The following is a 7500-nucleotide window of genomic DNA, read 5'->3' on the forward strand; positions in this document are numbered from 1 at the left end:
GTGTGTGTGTGTGTGTATGTGTCTGTAGTTATATATATATATATGTAGTTGTGTGTGTATGTATATGTGTATGTATTTATATTTGTAATAAATAGTTATGTATTTTTATGTATATTTAATATCCTAATTATGTCTATGTATTTTTATTATATCTTGAAAGTATATGATTATAGATTGATATTTTATGTATAGATGTGTATATATATATATATATGAATTATATACTATATATATATTATATATTATATGAATTGATATTTATGTATATGATATTATATGTGTATGTATATGTATATATGTGTATGTGTGTATGTATATATATATATGATTATGTATGTGTGTATATATGTATGATTTATATGTGTGGTTGTATGTGTATGTATGTATAGGAGTTTAATGTACTTGTGTGTATGCGTATATTTATGAATTTATGAATTATGTTCATTAATAATTTTGTGATTGTGTCTATTATTATGTGTGTGTGTGTGTGTGTGTATACGTGAGTTTGCATGGTTGTGTGTGTGTTTGTGTGTGTCTATGTGTGTGTGTGTGTGTGTGTGTGTGTGTGTGTGTGCATATTGTGTGTGTGTGTGTGTGTGTGTGTGTGTGTCTGGTTATGTGGTTGCATGGTTGTGTGTGTGTGTGTGTGTGTGTGTGTGTGTGTGTGTGTGCGCGTAAAAAGAAAGACAGAAGGGTATAGAACAGAAGAGAATAATAAATAAAATGAACATGAGTCACCACGTAAGTTATATATCGTGTATGTAAATGTAAAAATATAGAAATGTGTGTGTGTGTGTGTGTGTGTGTGTGTGTGTGTGTGTGTGTGTCTATGTGTGTGTGTGTGTGTGCGCTAAAGAAGAAGACAGAGGGTATAGAACAGAGAAATAATAAATGGTAGACATAGTCTACGTAAGTTATATAATACGTGTATGTAAATCTAAAATGTGTCATGTGTAGGTTTGAGAGCTGAAAATGTCTCTCACCTGCTGATCTGAGTCTGTCTCTGCTTGTGCACCTTCATCTTCCTCTCCTCTGCTCTTCTCTCTGCTTCCTTCTTCTTCTTGTAGTTTTTTACAAATATTTCTGTCAAGTCAAACTGATGGCCCTGTTTCCTGCCACCATCTCCTCTATCTTGTCCAGCAGCTCTGTCACCTGGCCACCATCCCTCTTCTCATTGTCTACAACATGATACCTGTTCCCACATTTCTCTACAACCCCACTGCAGAGCCCTCTCCTCCCCTCTCAATGTGCTGCTCAATGCTCGTGTCTCCCAGCCAGTCCCCATATGTGAACAGCACTATAGTGTGACTCCAGACTCTCTCACCCAGCAGCTCCATGTGTTCCTGCACTGCTCTTCTGAATGTCTCTGTGAATGACTCATCCACTCTAATGAGCAGGAGTAGAGCATGGGGTCCTGGAGGACACAGAGACACACTGAGGACAATCTCTCCTTTATCACGTTCAGGAGTTTGCTCTACAGTGTAGTTGCTCCACCATCCTGGTGCCTCCACTACAGTGATGCGTCTCCCTGCTGTTTCTCCTTCTCTCTTCACACACTCAGCTGTTCTTCCTGAGGTGCCAAACTCCTCTCTGCCCAGGATGGTGTTTCCTGATGAACTCTTCCCAGCATTTCTGTTTCCCAGCAGCACAATCTTCATGTCAGAAAGATGTGGAACTCCACCTGGAAACAGAAAGCAGAAAGTAATTCTGTGAAACACACTGAAAATCCTCTCTATGCTTTTGCTATCATAGAATTATAATCTATTAAATTAACTTTTGCTGAATGTATTTGTTTTTATGGGTGTTTGTGAATTAGTTATGTGTGTGTGTATTAGGGTTTGTGTAGTGAGTTTTGTGATTATAGAGAGATCCTGGTAAAAGTTATTTTTTGTGTATAACAGAATACTCTGTGTGTGTGTGATATTGATGATGATGAGAGATGTGTGTGTGTGTGTGTGAGCGAGAGAGTTTGTGTGTGTGTTGTGCATGTGTGGTGTGTGTTTGATTGTGTGTGGCACAGTTGTGTCTGTGTGGTGTGTTGTGTGTGTGTCTGTATGTGGTTGTGTGTGTGTGTGTGTGTGTTGTGTTTGTGTTTGTGTCCGTGGTTGTGTGTTTTTGTGTGTGTTTGTGTCTGATTGTGTCTGTGTGTGTTTGTGTGTGCGGGGGGGTATGTGATTGTCGTTGATGTTTGTGTATGTGGTTGTGTGTGTTTGTATGTGTGTGTGTGTGATACGTGTGTGTGTGGTTGTGTGTGTGTGTGTGTGTGTGTGTGTGGTTGTGTACTATGTGTGTGTGTGTGTTAAGCAAGAAGAAGGTTGATGTTGTGTGTGTGTGTGTGTGTGTGTGTGTGTGTGTGTGTGTGTGTGTGTGTGTATGTGATGGTGTGGTTGGAGTGTGTGTGTGTGTGTGTGTGTGTGGTTTGTGTGTGTGTGTGTGTGTGTGTGGGTTGTGTGTGTATGTGTGTGTGTGTGTTGTGTGTGTGTGTGTGTGTGTAAAAGACAAGTTGTATAGGACTTGTATGTGGGTGTAGAATATTTGAGAGTTTGTAGTTATTAAATGTTATGATAAATATTAATTGTGTGTGTGTGTAATATAAATGATTAATTATTATTAATGTGGTTGTGTGTGTGTGTGTGTGTGTGTGTGTGTGTATGTGTGTGTGTGTGTGTGTGTATGTGTGTGTGTGGTTGTGTGGTTATGTGGTTGTGTGTGTGTGTGTGTGTGTGTCTGGTTATGTGGTTGCATGGTTGTGTGTGTGTGTGTGTGTGTGTGTGTGTGTGTGTGTGTGTGTGTGTGTGTGTATGTGTGTGTGTGTGTGTGTGTGTGTGTGTGTGTGTGTGTGTGTGTGTGTGTGTGTGTGCGTAAAAGAAAGACAGAGGTATAGAACAGAGATATGTAAATGAAGTAGACATAGGTCACCTACATTAAGTTATACAGCGATGTATGTAAATGTAAATGTATATGTGTGTGTGTGTGTGTGTGTGTGTGTGTGTGTGTGTGTGTGTGTGTGTGTGTGTGTGTGTGTGTGTGTGTGTGCTAAAGAAGAAGACAGAGGGTATAGAACAGAGAGATAATAAATGAAGTAGACATGAGTCACACGTAAGTTATATGTACGTGTATGTAAATCTAAATGTGTCATGTGTAGGTTTGAGAGCTGAAAATGTCTCTCACCTGCTGATGATCTGAGAGTCTGTCTCTGCTTGTGCACCTTCATCTTCCTCTCCTCTGCTCTTCTCTCTGCTTCCTTCTTCTTTCTCTTGTAGTTTTTACAAATATTTCTGTCAAAGTCAAACTGATGGCCCCTGTTTCCTGCCACCATCTCCTCTATCTTGTCCAGCAGCTCTGTCACCTGGCCACCATCCCTCTTCTCATTGTCTACAACATGATACCTGTTCCCACATTTCTCTACAACCCACTGCAGAGCCTCTCCTCCACTCTCAATGTGCTGCTCAATGCTCGTGTCTCCCAGCCAGTCCCCATATGTGAACAGCACTATAGTGTGACTCCAGACTCTCTCACCCAGCAGCTCCATGTGTTCCTGCACTGCTCTTCTGTCTGTCTCTGTGAATGACTCATCCCACTCTAATGAGCAGGAGTAGAGCATGGGGTCCTGGAGGACACAGAGACACACTGAGGACAATCTCTCCTTTATCACGTTCAGGAGTTTGCTCTACAGTGTAGTTGCTCCACCATCCTGGTGCCTCCACTACAGTGATGCGTCTCCCTGCTGTTTCTCCTTCTCTCTTCACACACTCAGCTGTTCTTCCTGAGGTGCCAAACTCCTCTCTGCCCAGGATGGTGTTTCCTGATGAACTCTTCCCCTCCTGTCTGCCTCCCAGCAGCACAATCTTCATGTCAGAAAGATGTGGAACTCCACCTGGAAACAGAAAGCATTGTGAAACACACTGAAAATCCTCTCTATGCTTTTGCTATCATAGAATTATAATCTATTAAATTAACTTTTTGCTGAGAATGTATTTGTTTTATGGGTGTTTGTAGTTAGTGTATGTGTGTGTATTAGGGTTTGTGTAGTGAGTTTTGTGATTATGAGAGAGATCTGGTAAAAAGTTATTTTTGTGTATAACAGAATACTCTGTGTGTGTGTGTGTGTGTGTGTGTGTGTCTGTGTGTGTGTGTGTGTGTGTGTGTGTGTCGCATGGTGTGAAATTGTGGTTATGTGGTTATTGATGTATATCGTGGTTGTGTGTGTGTGTGTGTGTGTGTGTATGTGGTTGTATGTGTGTCTGTATGTGGTTGTGTGTGTGTGTGTGTGTGTGTGTGTGTGTGTGTGTGTGTTATGTGGTTGTGTGTGTGTGTGTGTTTGTGTCTGATTGTGTGGTTGTGTGTTTTTGTGTGTGTGTGTGATTATGTGTTATGTGTTGTGTGTGTGTTGTGTGTTGTGTGTGTGTGTTATGTGTGAGTTGTGTCTATGTATTGATAATTTATTAATACTATGTCTTGTGTGTATATACTTGTTGTTGTTTGTGTATGTGTGTGTAATGTGTGTATGTGTGTGTGTGTGTGTGTGTGTAATGTGTGTGTGTGTGTGTGTGTGTGTGTGTGTGATTATGTGTGGTGTGTGTGTTGATATAATAGAATTATGTGGTTGTTTATATGTTGTGTGTATGTGTGTGTGTGTGTGTTGTGTGTGTGTGTGTGTGTGTGTGTATGTGTGTCTAGTTTGTGTGTGTGTGTGTGTGTCTGTGTGTCTGGTTATGTGGTTGCATGGTTATGTGTGTGTGTGTGTGTGTGTGTCTAGTTAATGTCCTGGTTTATTGTGTGTGTGTGTGTTTGTGTGTGTGTGTGTGGTGTATGTGATTGTCGTTGATGTTTGTGTATGTGGTTGTGTGTGTTTGTATGTGTGTGTGTACGTGATCGTGTGGTGTGTGTGTGTGTGTGTGTGTGTGTGTGTGTGGTTGTGTACTATGTGTGTGTGTATGTGCTTGTGGTTGATGTTTGTGTGTGTGTGTGTGTGTGTGTGTGTGTGTGTGTGTGTGTTTGTGTGTGTGTGGTTGTGTGTGTGTGTGTGTGTGTGGTGGTTGTGTGTGTGGTTGTGTGTGTGTGTGTGATTGTGTGTGTGTGTGTGTGTGTGTGTGTGTGTGTGTGTGTGTGTGTGTGGTTGTGTGTGTGTGTATGTGTGTGTGGTGTGTGTGTGTTTTGTGTGTGTGTGTGTGTGTGTGTGTGTGTGTGTGTGTCTGGTTTATGTGGTTTGTGTGTATGTGTGTGTGTGTGTGTGTGTGTGTGTGTGTGTGTGTGTGTGTCCATGTGTGTGTGTGTGTGTGTTGTGTGTTTGTGTGTGTGTGTGTGTGTGTGTGTGTGTGTGTGTGTTGTGTGTATGATAATGTGAAATATGTGTGATAAATCTTATGATAAATAATAATAAAATGTGTGTGGTTATTGTGTGTGTGTGTGTGTGTGTGTGTATGTGTCTGGTTTTGTGTGGTTGCATGGTTTGTGTGTGTGTGTGTGTGTGTAAGCTGTGTGTGTGTGTGTGTGTGTAAGCTGTGTCTAAGACAGACAGAGGTATGATAATAATATGTGACATGTGTGTGTTGTCTATGTGTGTGTGTAAATGTGTGTGTGTGTGTGTGTGTGTGTGTGTGTGTGTGTCTGTGTGTGTGTGTGTGCTAAAAGAAAGAAGACAGAGGTATAGAACAGAGATAATGATTGTAGACATGAGTGTGCATTAAGTTATATGTCACGTGTATGTAAGAAATGTAAAAATGTGTGTGTGTGTGTGTGTGTGTGTGTGTGTGTGTGTGTGTGTGTGTGTGTGTGTGTGTGTGCTAAAGAAGAAGACAGAGGGTATAGAACAGAGAGATAATAAATGAAGTAGACATGAGTCACACGTAAGTTATATGTACGTGTATGTAAATCTAAATGTGTCATGTGTAGGTTTGAGAGCTGAAAATGTCTCTCACCTGCTGATGATCTGAGAGTCTGTCTCTGCTTGTGCACCTTCATCTTCCTCTCCTCTGCTCTTCTCTCTGCTTCCTTCTTCTTCTCTTGTAGTTTTTTACAAATATTTCTGTCAAAGTCAAACTGATGGCCCCTGTTTCCTGCCACCATCTCCTCTATCTTGTCCAGCAGCTCTGTCACCTGGCCACCATCCCTCTTCTCATTGTCTACAACATGATACCTGTTCCCACATTTCTCTACAACCCACTGCAGAGCCTCTCCTCCACTCTCAATGTGCTGCTCAATGCTCGTGTCTCCCAGACAGTCCCCACATGTGAACAGCACTATAGTGTGACTCCAGACTCTCTCACCCAGCAGCTCCATGTGTTCCTGCACTGCTCTTCTGAATGTCTCTGTGAATGACTCATCCACTCTAATGAGCAGGAGTAGAGCATGGGGTCCTGGAGGGACACAGAGACACACTGAGGGACAATCTCTCCTTTATCCGTTCAGGAGTTTGCTCTACAGTGTAGTTGCTCCACCATCCTGGTGCCTCCACTACAGTGATGCGTCTCCCTGCTGTTTCTCCTTCTCTCTTCACACACTCAGCTGTTCTTCCTGAGGTGCCAAACTCCTCTCTGCCCAGGATGGTGTTTCCTGATGAACTCCCCTCCCGTCTGTTTCCCAGCAGCACAATCTTCATGTCAGAAATATGTGGAACTCCACCTGGAAACAGAAAGCAGAAAGTAATTCTGTGAAACACACTGAAAATCCTCTCTATGCTTTGCTATCATAGAATTATAATCTATTAAAATTAACTTTTGCTGAGAATGTATTTGTTTATGGGTGTTTGTAGTTAGTGTATGTGTGTGTATTAGGGTTTGTGTAGTGAGTTTGTGATTATGTGAGAGATCTGGTAAAAGTTATTTTTGTGTATAACAGAATGTGTGATTGTATAATGATGATGATGATTGTGTGTGTGTGTGATATGTATATGGTTATGTTATTGTGTGTGTGTGTGTATTGTTATATATGTATTATTATTAATATTGATAGATGTATTATGGTTGTGTGTGTGTGTTATGTGTGTGGTTATGTGTGTGTGTGTGTGTGTTATGTGGTTGTTGTGTGTGGTTGTGTGTGTGTGTGTGTGTGTTATTATGTGTGTTATGTGTGTGTGTGTGTTGTGTGTGTGTGTGTGTGTTTGTGTGTGATTTTGTGTGTGTATTTGTGTTTTGTGTCTGTGTGTGTGTGTGTGGGTGTATGTGATTGTGGTTGATGTTTGTGTATGTGGTTGTGTGTGTTTGTATGTGTGTGGGTGTGTGTGTGTGTGGTTGTGTGTGTGTGTGTGTGTGTGGTTGTGTACTATGTGTGTGTGTATGTGCTTGTGGTTGATGTTTGTGTATGTGGTGTTGTGTGTGTGTGTGTGTGTGTGTGTGTGTGTGTGTGTGTGTGTGTGTGTGTGTGTGATTGTGTGTGTGTGTGTGTGTGTGTGTGTGTGTTGTGTGTGTTGTGTGTGTGTGTGTGTGTGTGTGTGTGTGTGTGTGTGGGTTGTGTGCTTGTGTGTGTGTGTGTATGTGTTTGTGGTTGTGGTTGATGTTC

General features: G+C 41.6%; 1 pseudogene; it reads right to left on the reverse strand.

The window, feature by feature from the left end:
* Nucleotides 1-1086: 1086 nt before the first annotated feature.
* The window catches only part of LOC125293350, a 15663-nt pseudogene continuing 9249 nt past the window's right edge, over nucleotides 1087-7500 (reverse strand).

This window comes from Alosa alosa, chromosome 4, assembly GCF_017589495.1.
Source record: "Alosa alosa isolate M-15738 ecotype Scorff River chromosome 4, AALO_Geno_1.1, whole genome shotgun sequence".
NCBI classification, from domain to species: Eukaryota; Metazoa; Chordata; class Actinopteri; order Clupeiformes; family Clupeidae; genus Alosa; species Alosa alosa.